Source organism: Macaca thibetana, chromosome 2 (assembly GCF_024542745.1).
Source record: "Macaca thibetana thibetana isolate TM-01 chromosome 2, ASM2454274v1, whole genome shotgun sequence".
NCBI classification, from domain to species: Eukaryota; Metazoa; Chordata; class Mammalia; order Primates; family Cercopithecidae; genus Macaca; species Macaca thibetana.
In genome coordinates, this window is record NC_065579.1 from 92,436,760 (window position 1) to 92,449,513 (window position 12,754).

Here is a 12,754-nt window from a genome sequence, read left to right on the forward strand (position 1 = left end):
AGGAAGGTGGAGCCTGACCTTGGGGATGGGGTGAGAAAGTGTGTCAGTTGGCACTTGTAGGCAGGCATAGAATAGCAGGTAGGCTGTTCCTGCTTCTCAGCTGTGTCCACAATAGCCTGACCTTTTGACCAGGACCTGTAGGACCTGGGAAAGGTCTTTCTGTAACCCTAAGCTCCAAGCTGCAGATGAGCTGTTTTGAGCTCTGGACTCCAAAGACATAGGCAGTGCAAGGTCTGGGGACATGAGTGGATCTTGTCCTTCTAGCCTAGCCAGGTCCCGTTGCCTGTGGGACACAGTCTGCGTCTTTCAGCTTGGACAGGGAAGAGGGGGATGTAGTAGCACTGTCAAAACTCAGAAGACTGATATCTCAGTTCATTTTCTGTTGCCTATAACAGAATACCTGATCCTGGGTAATTTATAAGGAAAAGGAATTTATTTCTTACAATTACGGAGGCTGAGAAGTCCAAGGTTGAGGGATCATATCTGCTGAGGGCCTGCTTGCTAGTAGGGCTCTCTGCAGAGTCCTGAGGAGGTAGAGGGCATCACATGGTGAGGGAGCTGAGTGTGCTAGCTCAGGTCTCCCTTCCTCTTCTCAGAAAGCCACCAGTCCCATTCCCACGATAACCCGTTAATCCATTAACCTGTTAATCTGTTAACCCATGAATGGATTAATCCACTCATAAAGCCCTCATAACCCAATCTCCTTAAAGGCCCCATCTTTCAATATGTGATGTTGGGGGTAAAGCTTCAACATGAGTTTTGGAGGGGACACATACTCAAACCATGGCAACTGGCATGGAGAGGGCAGACCCGGGGCTGGGGGAGGCAAAAGGAGGAGGAAGGGATTTCTGAGAACTTGAGCTGTAGAATAATCAGCTTAGGGGGTCAGTGAGTTCCCTTTACAGAAGTTGTTGAAATGGTCTAGGGGTCTGTAAGGAGGTTGGACTGGCCACCTATAAAGTCCAGGTTTCTAAGATGTATTTGTCCCTCTGGGCTATAGCTGTTGTCACTAGAGAAGATAGTGAAGCTGCTTTGCTTGAGGGCCTTCCTATGACACTTTATGGACAATCCGAGTTCTATGTAATGTATATTTTATACCTTTGAATTGACAGAGTAAAATGATACTATAAAAATACCCACTAGGGAAACCTCCTGGAAAGCCTGTTAGACAGCATCTACTAAAGCTGAATACCCGTCTAGCCAGCAATCTCACTTCTAAGTGAAGGCAAAACAGGAATTTGTGCATGTGTTTACTAAAGATGTACAGGAGAACATTCATTGCAGCACTATGCTGAATAGCCCCACAGTGGAAGTGGCCCAGTGCCCATTAATGGTAGACAGGAAAAATGCATTGTGGTGCATTTGTACAACAGGATACTACACACAAATGAAAACGAACCAGCCTCAGTGATACACAATGAAATGGGTGAATCTCACCAAATGTAACACTGAGCAAAAGAAGCCAAACACGGACATACATATGGCAGGGTTCTCTGTACATCAAGTTCAAAAGCAGATGAAACTACAGGCCAGCCACAGTGGCTCACACCTGTAATCCCAGCATTTTGGGAGGCTGAGGCAGGTAGATCGCTTGAGTCCAGGAGTTCGAGACCAGACTGGGCAACATGGTGAAACCCCATCTGTACAAAAAAATACAAAAATTAGCCAGGCGTGGTGGGCCATGCCTGTAGTCCTGGCTACTCAGGAGACTGAGGTGGGAGGATCGCTTAAGCCTAGGAGGTTGAGGCTGCAATGAGCCATGAGACCCTGTCTCAAAAAAAAAATTTAAAAAGCAGACGAAACTATTTACTGTTGTTGGAAGTTGGGATAATTAGTAGTTGCCCTTCAGAAGGGGCCTGTGGGGTGCTAGTGATGTTCTGTTTCATGTTCCATGGGTGTGTTTAGTTTGTAAAAATTTATGAAGATTATAGGCTTATGATGTGTGCATTTTTCAGGATGTGTGTTCTAGGTCAATACAATATTTTAAAATATGTAAAATTACCACCATGAGCATTCCGAATGCCCTCATCCCACCACCCTAAGTGTAAAAAGACATTTCCCAAAGGTCTGCGAAGACTTCCAAGTTCCCTGAAAATGAGACTGGGTGAGCAGGGCAGGGATGGTGCTGGAGTTGGTGGAGTGCCTGGCAGGGGTCCTCTGGCTCTCAGAAGGGGAGCCCAGGGAAGGGAACAGCCCAGCATACAGGGAGAAGCAGTTAGGGTAGAAGGCCCCCATGGGCTTAGGAGGAGCTGATGGGATTGTGGCATTATTCTCAGCCTCTAAAGCATTTCTTGTGCAAAACAGCATAGAGTTACTTATCCTCTTAGCAAGCTTAAATGCAGAATCAGACCTGTCTTGCCACTCTGCTGAGTGATCACTGAAATAGACATACTTGGAACCAACAGAGGTTGCACACACGCGAGGACTCATTCTCCAGGCCGCCATGTGGACTGGCCAGCTCTAGTTTTCATTCTTGCCCAGTCATCATCTCATTTGGTTTTAATAGTGTCTAAGGGGAATAAAGAGGCACTTTGAATAAAAATGATTATTGTGATACTAACAGCTGCCAGCATTTGTTGGGCACTGAGTTTGTGCCTGGCCCAGTTCCTTAGCAATTAATCTGTTTTTTTTTTTTTCTTTTTGAGATGGAGTCTTGCTCTGTCACCCAGGCTGGAGTGCAGTGGTGCGATATCTGCTCGCTGCAAGCTCCACCTCCCAGGTTCACGCCATTCTCCTGCCTCAGCCTCCCGAGTAGCTGGGACTACAGGGGCCCGCCACCACAACCGGCTAATTTTTTGTATTTTTTAGTAGAGACGGGGTTTCGCTGTGTTAGCCAGGATGGTCTCCATCTCCTGACCTTGTGATCCGCCCACCTTGACCTCCCAAAGTGCTGGGATTACAGGCGTGAAACACAGCACCTGGCCAGCAATTAATCTTTATTAACAACAGTACCTCTGAAGTAGGTACTGATATGATTCCCACTTCACAACCAAGGAAACCAAATCTTGCAGTGGTTAAATAACTTGGTCAGGACTGGCAGAGCTGGGATCTCAACCAAGCCATTCTGGCTCCAGATGCTGGATTCTCAACCACTGGCTGAACCTGCTTTTTTTAAGGAACAATTGCCCTCTTGATGTTTATAGACACCATCAGGCATGATAGACACCATCTGGGCAGGGCTAATAAGCCATAGTTTTCAGCTTGTATTTCAGTGTGTTTCATGTTGTTTAGGTTGATAGTAAAAACAGTCAAACCTTGTAGCAAGTTTGAGAAATAAAGAAAAGAAAATGGGCCTAGTGCTCACACCTGTAATCCCAGCACTTTGGGAGGTGGAGGTGGGAGGATCACTTGAGCCCAGGAGTTTGAGATCAGTAACAGAGAGACACTATCTTTACAAATAATAGTAATTATAAATATCCCAGCGTAGTGGCATGTGCTTGTGGTCCCAGCTACTGGGGGTGGGGTGGCAGGGGGTGGCAGGAGGCCGGGGGGGTTGCTGGAGCCTGGGAAGTCAAGGCTGCAATGAGCTGTGATTGTGTCACTGCACTCTAGCCTGGGTGACAGAGCGAGACCATGTCTCAAAAAAATGAAGGAAAATGACTCATAATCCCATCCCCTCTCTCCAACCACTGGTACCATTTAGGGACATTTTCTCCCAGTCTCCTTTATGAGCTTATTTCCATACAGCCATAGTTTTGTTCCTTTGTACCTTATATGCAAAGGGTGTATACGAGAACCAAAGTTTGTCAAAAGTCATCTTTGTGGTGCTGCGTATGATGGCCAGGTTACTTTTCCTGCATTTGGGCACTGAAGGTGTTCTTGTTTTTTTTGTTTGTTTTCTTTTTTTTTTTTGGAGACAGGGTTTCACTGTTGCCCAGGCTGGAGTGCAGTGGCGCGATCTCGGCTCACTACAACCTCCACCTCCCAGGTTCAAGTGATCCTCCTACCTCGATCTCCCGAGTAACTGGGACTACAGGTGTGCACCACCACGCCCAGCTAGTTTTGTATTTTTAGTAGAGATGGGGTTTCACCATGTTGGCCAGGCTGGTCTCGAACTTCTGACCTCAAATGATCCACCCACCTCTGCCTCCCAAATCGCTGGGACTACAAGCATGAGCCACTGTACCTGGCCATTGTTCTTGGTTTTCCAACATGGAATCACACTAGAACATCTTCCATAGCTTGAATTGTTTCCCCAGGAGGATGGCGTTCCAGCAATGAAGCTGAGAGAAGCTGAGAGGTGGGGGCTGAATGTCTTCTCCTGGACAGAGCCAAGGGGCTGGATGGAAAGCAGCAGGGTCTTAAAACAACTATTTGTTTTAAAATACATAACGAATGGATGTCTTTTTATCATAAAAGATTCATGCAAAACAGAAATATGGAATAAGAAGCAAATGCCCCCTTCATATGCCTCTCAGACTCCTTTCCTTCCTTCCAGACTGTGACTTCCTTCCTGTGAATCATACGGCATTGCCAATATTGAAGAAGTTTTGATTTACAAAAATGGCAATTTCATATGGTTCAACCTGATACATGTGTGTATGTGTATATATATATTTAACAGAAATGCTATTATATTCTATGTGTTATTCTGAGACTTGCTTTCCATAACAGTATGTACAGGTCTACCTTTATGTTTTCTAATGACTGGCATGAGGTTTGCTAAATTATTTTACAGCCCTAGTTGAAGGACGTTAAGATTATTTCTTGTTTTGTTTTGTTTTTGTTTTTGTTGTTTTGAGACAGAGTCTCACTCTGTTGCCCAGACTGGAGTGCAGTGGCACAATCTCAGCTCACTGCAACCTTCGCCTCCCGGGTTCAAGCGATTCTTGTGCCTCAGCCACCTGAGTAGCTGGGATTACAGGTGTGCGCCATACCGCCTGGCTAATTTTTGTATTTTTGTAGGTATGGGGTTTTGCCATGTTGCCCAGGCTGGTCTCAAACTCTTGACCTCAAGTGATCCACTCATCTTGGCCTCGCAAAGTGCTGGGATTGTAATTTCCACTTTCACCATCTCATTCTATGTCCTGTACCCTTGTCCCTAGTTCATTCTTGTTTGTGTGTTTTTTTTCCCTTGAGCATGTTAGCTAAAGTTTTGTATATTTTATTAAGCAATGTTAATATTTTGTTTTGTGCTCCCTTTTATTAATTTCTACTTTTATCTTTTTAAATGCCTTCCTTCTACTTTATGAATTTTTTTTCTTTTTCTGTATTTTTAAGTTGAAATCTTAGCTCATTTATTCCCATTCTGTATTAACTTCTAATTTGTGCATTTCAGAAGGCTATATGTTAACTTTATTTATGTAACGTATCTTTCATTTCTAAAAAGATAGTAATTTTCATCTTTTTATGCACCAATGAGTGAACTGGCCCCTTGTCCTTTTGGTATATCTTCCATCATTCCTTGAGCATTTCCATAGCTTCTAACATAAAAAAAGTTTCAGGCTCGTCTTGTTTTTTCCTTGGATCAGCCCTGTAATCTTCCATTTATCCAAGGAGCCCTGACTCCTTTGAGTGGGGAGAGATGTTTGGATGCTGTCTCTGGATGCTCATTGCTACTGGGATGATGCTGTTCCCAGCCACTTTCAGTGGGCTGAGTTGGGAAATAGTAGGATATATATATATTAGGATATATATGTATGTAGATATATACATATACATATATATATGTATATGTATATTCTGGAGGGGTCAGAAGAATCAACTTTGTCACTGTTAGGATAAGATACAAATATGGGAAGGAAGAAAGCCAGAATGAACCCCATGGTGTTGGACTGGAAGGGGAGTATATAGTGTATAGAGTATATATAGTGTATAGAGCATATATAGTGTACATATATATGTATATATGTATATGTATAAATCTACATACATATATATCCTAATATATATATATCCTAATATTTCCCAGCTCAGCCCACTGAAAGGGGCTGGGAACAGCATCATATATATAAGTCTGTATCTATACACACATTTACCTTTCTATTTATCTGTCTGTCTACTTCTCCATGTGTTGAAAAACATGAGTTCAACCCTATACACTCCACTTCCAGTCCAACACCATGGGGTTCATTCTGGCTGTCTTCCTTCCCACATTTGTATCTTATCCTAACAGTGACAAAGTTGATTCTTCTGACCCCTCCAGATTGCTGCCTCCTTGACATGCAGGCCCCATTTTGGCTTCTCTGCTTACCTTTACCTGTGTTGTCTCTGTGGCCTCTCTCCAGCAGCCTCTTGGATCTGCCCCACTCTGGTTATGTACTTACATGTGGCCCTTGAGCCACTTCTGTTTGCCTGTCTAATGGCTTTTTAGGGAAGGAAGAAAAAAAAGAAAGGTAGGGAGGTAGGCAGGCAATAAATATTTTTAAAGGGAAGAGTCCATTTACATTTAATGTAATTATTGAAATGATTGGATTTAATCCAGTCCATCCATTTATTTTTTATTTTTTTATTTTTTTCAATCCATCCATGTACAAAATGGATTACATATCAATTTTGCTTTTTCTTTTCTTTTGTTCTATATGTTCTTTTTTCTTCCTTATTCTTTTCCTGTCTTATTTTTGGATTAACTGAGCAATGTTTAGTATTCCATTTTATCTCCTCTGTTGGCTTTTTAAGCTATACACTTTTTAATTGATTTTTAAATTGAAATCTTTAACTTGAAAAGTCTGGTTTGCACTAATATTATACTCTTGAATTTTTTACCAACATGCTTGCACTACAAAAACAGCTAAAGAAGTTTTCTGGGCTAAAGGGAAAATCATACCAGATGGAAAGTCAGAGCTTCAGGAAGGAATGTAGAACATCTATAAGAAGTGGATTCTCTTAAGTTTTACTTTTTCTGAAAATGTATTTATTTTACTTCATATTCAAATAATATTTTCTGTTGTGGAATTCTAGATTGGCACTTTTTACTTTCACCACTTTGAAAATGTCATTCCATCGTTTTCTAGCCTTCTAATGTTTCAGATGAGAAATTAGCTGTCATTCTTAGTGTTGTTCCCCTGAATGTGATGGGGTTTTCTTCTCTGGCTGATTTAAAATTTTTCTATTAATCTTTGATTTTCAGCAGTTTGATTATGATATACCTAAGTAAGGGTTTTTAAATTATTATTATTTTGTATGTATCCTCTTTGTGATTCATTGAGCTTGTTGGATCTGTGGGTTAATCTCTTTCATCAATTTTGGAAAATTCTTAGCCATTATTTCTTCAAATATTTATTTTTCCCTATTTCCTCTTTCCTTTCCTCTGGACTTCAGTTACACATTTGCTGTTGTCCCTTAGGACTTTGACTCTCTGTTCTTTTTTTTTCTTTTTTTCTCTCTCTCCTTGCTTCAGTTGGACAATTTCATTTTTTGTTTTGTTTTGTTATGTTTTGTTTTTTTGAGACGGAGTCTTGCTTTGTTGCCAGGCTGGAGTGCAGTGGCATGATCTCGGCTCACTGCAACCTCCACCTACCGGGCTCAAGCAATTCTCCTGCCTCAGCCTCCTGAGTTGCTGGAACTACAGGCAAGCACCACCACATTCGGCTAATTTTTTGTATTTTCAGTAGAGATGGGGTTTCACCATGTTAGGCAGGCTGGTCTCAAACTCCTGACCTCAGGTGATCCACCTGCCTCAGCCTCTCAAAGTGCTGGGATTACAGGCATGAGCCACTGTGCCTGGCCTTCAGAGGGACGATTTCTATCACACCTCTTTTTATTCATGTTTCTGCTGTATTCAGTCTGCTATTAAGTCCATCTAACAAACTCATTTTGGATATTATATTTTTTCTATTTCTAGAATTTCCATTTCATTCTTTTATATTTTCTTATTTGTCTGCTGAAATTTTTCATATTTTAACCATTTTGTTCATCTTTTCCTTTGACTTTATATCATATTTATAATTATTATAAATTATAAATATCTGCTAATTCTTCTGAGAGTCTGCTTCTATTTACTATTTTACTCCCATTTCCTGCTTCTTAAAATGCTATTTAATTTTGGTTGAATTCTGTACATTGTGTTTAAAAGTACAGTGTTGACTAAAGTGGCTAATTTTTAACCCTTTTACTTTTGAGATAACTGTAGATTCACATGCAGTTGTTAAATAAATAGCTAATGTTTACCTGCAGAGAATGCTTGCCCTTCTATCAGGAAGTGAGGGTGAGGTGGTGGTCTTTTTTGTTTAATCAGGGGTTGGATCAGTACTAGTTAGTTTTAGTTCACCAGTCGTTGCAGTGTTTTGGGATCAGGATCAGCAGGATCAGGCCCCTCCCTCCATCAAGTCTTTGGTACCTAACCAGTGAGATTACAGAGCTCTTTCTGTGTTTTCCAGCTCTTCCCCCACTTCCACATCACTGCTTCCATAGTAGTTCATTGGAGACAATTGGTAGGTGGGGAGGACTAGTTCTATATTGGAGACTCTTCCAGATTTCAGTCCTCCATACCAGCCCAAATATAGTTGCTTTTCTTTTCTAGCAAAGTTTATCTGCCTATAGAGTCTTACTTCTTCATGTTTTCCATGCTGCAGGTATGAATCAGCACTTAAGGGCTCATCTCATTCTGGAATTTATTTTATTTAGATTTCTTGAATTTTTACTTTTTTGATAACTTCAAACAAAAATATGATGCTCTGGTTGTTGTTGTTTACTCCATTCTGTCGTCGTTGCAGCACAAGTGTGTTCTTTCTTGACCATTATCATCTTAGCCCAAAGTGGAACTATATGTATTTTGTTAGATTAAGGTTTGTTATTATTATTATTATTTTGCTATTTATTTTTATTTATTTATTTTAAAATGGAGTTTCGCTTGCTCTGTGGCCCAGGCTGGAGTGCAGTGGTGCATTCTTGGCTCACTGCAACCTCTGCCTCCTGGGTTTAAGCGATTCTTCTGCCTCAGCCTCCTGAGTAGCTGATTACAGGTGCCCACCACTACACCTGGCTAATTTTTGTATTTTTAGTAAAGACGGGGTTTCACCATATTGGCCAGGCTGGTCTCGAACTCCTGACCTCAGGTGGTCTTCCTGCCTCAGTCTCCCGAAGTGCTAGGATTACAGGCGTGAGCCACTGTGCCCAGCCTATTATATTTTTTGGAGACAAAGTCTGGCTTTATCAGGCAAGAATACACCCAGGCTGGAGTACAATGGTGTAATCACAGCTTACTGCAGCCTTGACTTCCTGGGCTCAAGCAATCCTCCCACTTCAACCTCCTGAGTAGCTGGGACCACAGGCATACACCACCGTGCCTGGCTAATTTTTGTATTTTTTGTAGGGACAGGGTCTTACTTTGTTGTCCAGGTTGGTCTCAAATTCCTGAGCTCAAGCAATCCTCCTCCTGCCTTGGCCTACTGAAGTGCTAGGATTACAGGCATGAGCCACTATGCTCAGTTTATTGTGAAAAATATCATGTATACGGTAGAGTATATGTATCTTACAGCTAATTATAAAACATATTAATAAACATCTGATGATCAGCACTCGGGTTAAGAAATAGAACATCAGCCAGGCGCAGTTGCTTACACCTGTAATCCCAGCACTTTGGGATGCCAAGGCAGACGGATCACTTGAGGTCAGGAGTTCGAGACCAGCCTGGCCAACATGGTGAAACCCCATCTTTACTAAAAACACAAAAATTAGCCGGGCATGGTGGCGGACATTTATAACCTACTTGGGAGGCTGAAATAGGAGAATCACTTGAACCCAGGAGGCGGAGGTTGCAGTAAGCCAAGATTACCCCATTGCACTCCAGCCTGGGTGACAGAGCGAGACTTTGTCTCAGAAAAAAAAAAAAGAAAAAATGAAAAAGAAAAAAAAAAAGAAATAGAACATTGCTAGAACCTTAGAATCTTGCTGTGCTCCTCTTCCACTATATCCTCATCTTCCCCTCATCCCTGCAGAGATCATTTCTTTCCAGATTTTTGTATTATCATTTCCCTGGAATTCTTTATGGTTTTGCCAGCTGTGTATGCATTCCTTTAAATACATTGTGGTTTTTTGCCCTTTCTGAACTTCATAATATATGGAATTATACTACATGTGTTGTGACTTGCTACTTTAGCTCAATGTCATGTTTATGAATTCATCCATGTTAACATGCATAGATAGCTATTAGCTATTAATTTTCATTGCACTCTGATATTCCATCACATGATTATACAACCATTTATCCATTTGCTATGGCCTGACCGTGTCTCCCCAAATTCACATGTTGAAAACTTAATCCCCAAGGTGACAGTGTTGGGAGATGGGCCTGGTGGAAGGTGTTTAGGTCATGAAGGCTCTTAGGTATTAATGCCACTATAAAGGTGCTTTCAGGAGTGAGTTCACCGTTTTCTGCTTTTCAGCCTTGTGAGGACACAGCATTCTGGGGATTCTGCTAAACATTCTACAATACATGGGATGATCCCTCACAAAAAGAATTATCCAACCCAAAATAAGCAGGATTTTATTCTGGTTAGAAGAGGAATCCAGCCTTTTTCTGTGATGAGTGGAGCTACTTTCCATGTTTGTCTCCATGCCTGCTGCTCAGTGTCATTTCAAGTTCCTCTTCACTCGGTGCCCCCAGCACCCTCCCCAGCTGGTAGCCCACTTTCACTAATGAGCAATCCTTTACTTTAGCTTGGGGACAAATACTGCTGCTGCGTCTGCTGCTGTGTGTGAGGGAGTGGAGGGAAGGAGCTTGAGAGCCCTGCTGTCATGAAGTCGGTCATGTACTCTCAGCAGCAGTTTATGAGGGTTCTTCTTTCCCATATCCCCACCAACACTTCACAGCAACAACCTTCAAATCTGTTGCCAGTCTGATGGGTGCAAACTGGTATCTCAGTGTCAGTTTAATTTGTGTTTTCTTAATTAATGATGATTTTGTTTTATTTCATTTTGTTTGGAGTTTCACTCTTTTTAGGCAGGTTGGAGTGCGATGGCACGATCTCAGCTCACTGCAACCTCCACCTCCCGGTTCAAGTGATGCTCCTGTCTCAGCCTCCCAAATAACTGGGATTACAGGTGCACGCCACCACGCCCAGCTAATTTTTTATTTTTAGTAGAGACAGGATTTCACCATGTTGACCAGGCTGATCTCAAACTCCTGACCTCAGGTGATCCACCTGCCTCGGCCTCCCAAAGTGCTGGGATTACAGGCGTGAGCCACCATGCCCAGCCAATTAATAGTGATTTTGAGCAGCTCTTTGTAACTGGTTTCTTTCTCTGAATTGGCTATGTACATCCTTTCCCATTTTTCTATTTGATTTCCTATCTTTATCTTACTGATTTGCAGGAGTTTATTGTATACTTTGAATGTTAGGTTGTTGACAGTTTTTTGTTGCAGGTATCTCTCATTTGTCTGTTGCTTATTTATAGTGTCAGCAATTTAACAGAATTTTGATTAAATTCATCAATTTTTCATCTTACATTTTATGCCTTTGAGGTATTGTTTAAGATATTTTCCGCCTACTCCAGTATCATAGAAGTACTGTTTTATGTTTCTCCTGTTGATGTTACAATTTTACCTTCCACATTTAGGACTTTGATCCATCTGGAGTCGTTGCGAATGGTGTAACTTGGGATCCAGTTTAATTTTTTCCACATGTTGGTCCAGTTTTCCAAACACTGTCTACTAAGTGGTCTGTTTTATCCCATTACTTGTAGTGCCCCCTTTATCATTTATCCAGTTCCTATATATACATGGGTCTTTCTCTGTACTCCCTTTCATTTTTTCTTTTTCCTTTTTTGGAGACAAGGTCTCACTTTGCCGCCCAGGCTGGAGTGTAGCGGCGCGGTCTCAGCTCACTGCAACCTCCACCTCCTGGGCTCACGTGTTTCTCCCGCCTCAGCATCCCGAGTAGCTAGGACTACAGACACGTGCTACCATGCCTGGCTAATTTTTAAATATTTTTTGTAGAGACAGGGTCTTGCCATGTTGCCCAGGCTGGTCTCAAACTCCTGGGCTCAAGCGATCTGCCTGCCTTGGCCTCCCAAAGTGCTGGGATTACAGGCGTGAGCCCCGGCGCCCGACCTACATTCCTGTTTCTACTTCATGGGTTTATTGGGTCTTGTTCTTGAGGCAGAAAACCTGTTGTATTATTGTGGCTTTGTAGTATGTTTGCATTAGTTGGCTAGGGCTGCCATAAGAATGTGTCACAGAATGGGTGGCTTCAGCAACAGAAATTAATTTTCTCACAATTCTGGAGGCTAAATGTCTGCGATCAAGGTGTCGGCAGGGTTGATTTCTTCTTAGGCCTCTTTCCTTAGTTTGTAGATGGCCATCTTCTTCCTGTGTCTCCTCCTGTGTGTCCCTGTGTCTTCATTTTCTCTTCTCATAAGGACATCAGTCCTACTGGATTAGGGCCCACCCCTAATGACTTCATTTTTATCTTAATTACCTCTTTAAAGAGGTAATGTCTGTCTTTATCTTTATTTTCAAATACACTCACATTCTGAGATACTGGGGTTTAGGACTTCCACATATAAATTTAGGGTAGACACATTTCAGCCCATAATAATGTTTTAATATGTAGTATAGCAATTATCCCCTCCTTGCTTTTCTTTTTAAAATATTGTCTGAGCTGTTTATAGGTTTTCATTTTTCCATAAATATTTTATAAGAAATTGGTCTAGTTCCTTAAAAGAGTCCAGTTGGAATTTTTATTTAGGTTGAATAGAATGTATACATTAATTGGAAATGATTGACATGTTTATAATGTTAATTCATATTCATTCAAGATCGTGGAATATCTTTTAATTTATTTAGATTTTTTTTTTTGTACTTTAACAACAA

The 12,754-nt window shown here is 41.6% G+C and overlaps 1 protein-coding gene across 4 annotated transcripts in view; it reads left to right on the forward strand.

Moving 5' to 3' along the window:
• XYLB (xylulokinase) overlaps positions 1 to 12,754 on the forward strand; it is a 103,324-nt gene that overhangs the window by 41,724 nt on the left and 48,846 nt on the right. The window lies entirely within an intron of this gene.